This window comes from Falco biarmicus, chromosome 8 (genome assembly GCF_023638135.1).
Source record: "Falco biarmicus isolate bFalBia1 chromosome 8, bFalBia1.pri, whole genome shotgun sequence".
NCBI lineage: Eukaryota > Metazoa > Chordata > Aves > Falconiformes > Falconidae > Falco > Falco biarmicus.
In genome coordinates, this window is record NC_079295.1 from 64,335,908 (window position 1) to 64,341,408 (window position 5,501).

At 47.9% G+C, this 5,501-nt stretch overlaps 2 long non-coding RNA genes across 2 annotated transcripts in view; one reads left to right on the forward strand and one right to left on the reverse strand.

The window, feature by feature from the left end:
* The window catches only part of LOC130153838 (uncharacterized), a 28,506-nt gene extending 26,351 nt beyond the window's left edge, over positions 1 to 2,155 (reverse strand). The window contains exon 1 of the long non-coding RNA XR_008823515.1: positions 2,036 to 2,155. This is a non-coding gene — a long non-coding RNA (uncharacterized LOC130153838). The remainder of the gene's footprint in view (positions 1 to 2,035) is intronic.
* On the forward strand, positions 8 to 5,301 carry LOC130153837 (uncharacterized). Its single transcript, XR_008823514.1, has 2 exons — positions 8 to 721; positions 2,024 to 5,301. It is a non-coding gene; the product is annotated as an uncharacterized LOC130153837 (long non-coding RNA).
* The last annotated feature ends 200 nt before the right edge of the window (positions 5,302 to 5,501 follow it).

Below are 5,501 nucleotides of genomic sequence, written 5' to 3' on the forward strand. Positions count from 1 at the left end.
GCAAATCACTCAGCCTTTGCATTGCGGTGGGCAGCCGCCCTCGGCTGGGGTGCTGCCTGGGAGCTTCCAGCTTGGGTGGTGGGTTTGCATGTCGAAGCAGAGCCCTGCACACTGAGCTGTGCTCCATGAGAGGAAACAGCTTGCGGGAAAGGTAGGAACTGGAGAAATAAGTGATGCCTCGAAAAAGCTGCCGCAGGAGGAGACAAGCTGAGGAGGGAAGTTCCTGAGATGGAACTGCACCAAACCGCAGGAGCTGCTGTGCAGACGGGCGCTGGGGCACAGTGCTGTCAGGGGTGCTGCTCCTGGGGGCACTCAGGGTTTGGGAGGCACCAGCTGTGCCTTCATCTCTCACAGCTTGGCCCTCACTTTTATTTAAAAGCACGTCTGGGTGTTGCACCCTGTTAAGCTGTGTATCTGGGAGATTGTCAGCCAGAAGCTGGAGCTTATCCCTGTGCCAGAGCCATCTCTCTGCTCTTCATGGCACAGAGCTCCCATCTCTGTTCACACTTCTCATTATACACAATTTGCCTTAGTTTCATTGCTCAGGTAGCCATAAACTCCAGAGCTTCACACGGCTCCCCACTTTGTTCCTAGCCAGCAGCCAGCCCCGTGCCAGTCACTTCGCAATGCTCTGAGCCATCGCACAGGGCAAGGCGGTGGAAAGCCCAGCGTGCTCGGACACCGCCAGCTCCTCCTCGCTGCAAGCTGGATGGTGGGCAAGGTGTGTCCTGCCCAGGTGCTTAAACATTATCTCAGGTCATAGGGAAAGCGGATCTTATGCAGCTACAGCATTTTAAGAGGAATATGGGAAATTATTTTTCACAGTGAGCTGGGTAGGCTGGAATGTATAAACTTTTGGGCAGCAGAGACTATCAAGGACTTCTGCAGCTGTTGGTGGAGGACTAAAAAATAAATTTAGGTTCCCTGATCTAAGTTTTCATCTTCCAACTGGACTGCAAGGAGAGAATTTTTGTCTTGGAAATGACTTCAGGACAGCAGCATTAGAAAAACACTGTTGTCCATCTCCACATTTTGCCATGGTGAAGCTTCCTGCAGGGCGGACCCTGCTGCCCACCTGTGCTGGTTTTGGCTGGGATAGAGTTAATTTTCTTCTTAGTAGCTTGTGAAATGCTGTGGTTTGGGTTTAGTATGAGAGTAATGTTGATAACACGCTGCTGGATTTGGTTGCTGCTGGGTAACATTTGTGCTAAGTCAAGGACTTTCCAGTTTCTCAGGTCTTGCCAGCTAGAGGGCTGGAGGGGCACGGGACTTTGCAGGGGACACAGCCAGGACAGCTGGCCCAAACTAGCCACAGGGATATCCATGCCAGAGGATGTCATGCTCAGGATATAACCTGGGGGGAGTTGGCTCGAGGCCCCGATCGCTGCTGGGGTCTGGCTGGGTATCAGCCAGTGGGTAGGGAGCATCACTTGGGGCTTTTCCCTTGGGGTTTTTTCCTCTCTCCTGTTTCCTTTCCATTACAGTTGTTGTGGTTATTTATTTCAATTATTAAATTGTTCTTCTCTCAATCCATGAGTTTTACTCTTCTTCTGGTTCTCCTTCCCATCCCAGGGATGAGGTACAGGGGAGCGAGTGTCTGGGTGGCACCGAGTTGCCAGCTGGGGTTAAACCATGACAGCGCCTCTCATGGGATAGTCTCTAGCATGAGGAAGATGACTGTGCTTCCCCCCTGCAAGGGAATATGGCCAGAATAAGGTTGTGAGACAGGAGGGTGGTTGGCAGGGTGTAGGCAGACCTGACAGCAGCTGCTTAAGTGATGGTGTTTGGAGAAAAGTTTTATAAAATACACCAAAAGTAACATGCTGTCAGCTGTCTTGATGCCAGTGTTGTAAAAACATGTATGTATACATATATATTTATGCTTATACACAACACTTGCAGGGAGAATGGGTATCAGCATGTGAAGAAATGAATACGCTTTGGCAAAGAAGGAATACCTTTTATCAGCAGATCTAGAAATACAGTAATAGCCAGGACATTAACAGTGTCGCTTTCCTTACAGCGCTTGCTGCACAGTTCATAGCCAGAGGAGGCATGGGATGAAGGCAAGGCTGGGAAACCTCTGCCCTTGGAAGCAGGGATGCGGATTCTCGTGGAGCAGCAGCTGATGGCCAGCACGCCCAGCAGCTCTGGCCAGTGGCTGGTGGCTGTCTGACGGGGGGACACCGCAGAGAAAAGCAGAAGAAAGGTGGTTGAGTTAGTCCTGTATCTGGATTCAGGTTCACAGCCATAGACTTTGCAACTGATAAAGATTAAGATCTAAATTTTGGCATTTCTCATGCATTCCGTAGCCAGAACATAGCCTGTGCCCGCTCTCCGTAAGAGCGGTAGGAATGCTGATGTGCCAGCTGTGTGGTTTTATGTCAGTTCCAGAGAAGTAGATTAATTTCCATGGAACCAGCCGACTGCCTTGGCACCCACTGTGTTGTGATGGGGATGAAAGACATTTTCTGCCTTACGTCGCCTTGCTGTCAGCGGTTTTAACCTCGCTCACACGTCCGTTACTGCTTGATTTATCTTCACTGACATTCAGACTCTGACCCTACTGAGACTATTATCAGACCGTCTCTGGATTTCAGTGGCCAAGTGCTCCAAAGTGGGGGCCCCCAGCAAGGGCTTCCCCTGCCTAACACAAAATAAAGACCAGCCTCTGCTGAACTAATTCATCCCACTTCAATCCCTCTCTTCAAGAGGTCCCTTTGCCCTCCTGGAACCACCTGGGTCATTAGAAATTGGCTTTTGAATGTACTGGAAATGTAGACTTTGTATTCCCACAGGCACATGGGGGTATGGTGGAATGCATGTGTGCACTCTATTTTAATAATCTAGCCTTTTGGGGTTGTCAGATTTTTTGCAGGAGGTTTGAAACAGGGACCAGTTATCTCACACCAGGCACTGGGTCCTCATTTAACTAACTGTGCAACTTGGTGTAGACTTCTTATCCTACAATACGGGACTAAATTAGACTAGACTATAGCCAGGTATTATTTATAAAGCATTTGGTAAGTAACATCTGCTGCACTGAAGATTAAATTAAGGATGTTAAAGAAGAGTTTAGAGAAAACAGGTTTTGAGGAGGAAAAAAATCTTTGTCGATACTTATTTTCATTTGGATTTCAAATTTAAATTTCCTCAAAGATGTTGGCAGGGTTAATTTCTCCTTTGTCCATGCAATATATTTGTTCATATATGCCATTATAAAGCTCCTTTCAAGCTGACTATTATACTGGAATACAGCAAAACCCAAATTTAAGATATGAAACTGGAGGAGACTGTATTTCATACTGCATAAAATGCACTTCTGGAATTTTCTGTTCTTCTTTTCTGCAGTATTGCAAATGCCTTTATAAAGTATCATGACTGATGAGCTAAAAAAAATAAAAAAAAAAAAAAGGGAAAAAAATAACACCAAACCTGTGGCTTTGGACATATTCACTTCAAGTTTGTGGTTGACATTTCCCAGGCTGCTTAGAGGTGAGCGTAAGTTCAGTCATCGCACTGCTGCTGCTTCACCAGTCTCTGCTGCTGTTTCTAAATGACTCCGATAAAATACTGTGAAAAGTGGATCTGTGGTAAATTGCATCATCCTCGTTATGTGTTTTAAGATGGTGACACACCACAGAACCTGTGTGCCTGGGTGACGGCCAGCCTCCCTGCACTCCTCCACCCCCGCAGCAGCCACCGGGCAGCCCAGGGTGGGTGCAAGCCCCCTGCGTTCCGCTGTGCTGTAACCGCACAGCCCTGCCGCTCCAGCCATGCTGGTCTCCTTTGCCGTGGAAATTCTGCATTAGCTAGTGGTCATGGAGACAGCGGCTTTCTCTGATGGAAGGTAAAGGGCTGCTCTGGGTGGAAGTCCCCAGCCACCGCATGTGCTCCCCAGCAGCTGCAAGTGTCCAGGTGCTCTGGACCCAGGAATCCTGGAGCAGCACTTCACTTTCTAACTGGCTCTCACTGTCCTGAACTGGGCAACCGCTCGTTAAACCCCTTTCCTTCCAAAATACAAAGAGCTTTCTCCTCCTTAATCTTTGAGAGGTTTTACTTTAACCTCATTAAACCTCATCGCCAAAACCCAAAGCAGATTGAGCAAAGCAGCTGATGGGTGTGAATGAGAGTTACAAGCTGACACTGAAGAAATGCAATAAAACAGCCTTTCCATACGCATCTTTAAACAACGTACATCGCCATCAGTTCCAATAGGAAGAAGTGGGGAGTCCCTGTTTGGCAGAATTCTTAGAAGTTAAACCAAGCCGAGCCTCTGGGTACAGGCCAGGCTGTTGTCTGCTGGCTCACTGCATGCGTTTTGTTGTTGTGGTGCTGGGAGATATTTATGTGGTTTATTTGTATATAAATATAAGAAAGCAGAAACATAAACCCTCCTGTGTACTTGGCTATTCTAAAATAAACCCACGAGACTACTTATTTTAAGGGAAGTAATGCAAATGCTATGACCATAGCGAGTGCCAGTGTCCCTGCTCACAGCCTGTCCCTGTGGGTACGAGTCGGGGGTTGCGTTATTCTGGGGGTGTCCTGTGATTCCCCATGTGCAAACCTGATACACACCCATATCCCAAAGCAACTCCTGGTGCTGTAGGTGTATGTTAGGTGCTTCAGCCCAGGAGCTGCGTTGCTGGGCAGGGGTTCAGGGCTAATTTGCACTGGCTCTTCTGTAATGCATCCTGGCACCTGCCTGCATTTGGGCACCAGACTGCAGCATGTCTCCTGGACCCACGGTGCTCTTTGCACCTTGCTTCTATCATTACACGTTCATTTAGTAAACCAAAATAGTCCTTAGTACTAAGGACAAGCAGCAGATCCTTTTGGTTTTAGTGTTTTCTCCCCTGGGTAGAAAACTAGCCAAGCCTGCTAGCAGTAAGCCAGACTTTGCAGCTGAGAGATTCCCTAGTGCAGTCTTTGCGCAAGAGGGAAAACAATGTCTTGAATAAGAAGTTCCCCGTGAATCAGTCCCCATGTGGTGGTGTCTCTCCATTGGTACCCTGATACCCTTGGCAATGGAGCCTGGCTCACACCTCTCGCTTTGCCACCTGCTGTAAAGCAGGAGGGATCATGCGTGAAAGGGGGTGCCTGGATGTGAAACCAGCTGAGAAATATCCCGGCCACTTCTCTTTTCCCACCAGCAGATATTGCTTCAGTTCCCATTTCCCAATACTGCCTCGTTCATCGCCTTCAGGCCATTTTCACCAGCTGCTTGCCAAGGATTTCTGAACCTTAGACCAAGACATACTTGAGCTATTTTAAATTAAATCTTTGATATTCCTTTTGGATTTTGTCTTCGAATGGGCATCTGTCGTCCTTTCTACAAATTTTTCCCCTCTTTTATGACTACAAGCAATACAGGCTAGACTAAGATATTTACACCATGCTATCTGCAGGGCTGTGGCTACAAAAATAATCTCTGTCCTCCTCACGTCTTGCCTACACCCTCCTTTTCCCCACCCTTCCTTTTAGCTAGACCCTTCCGC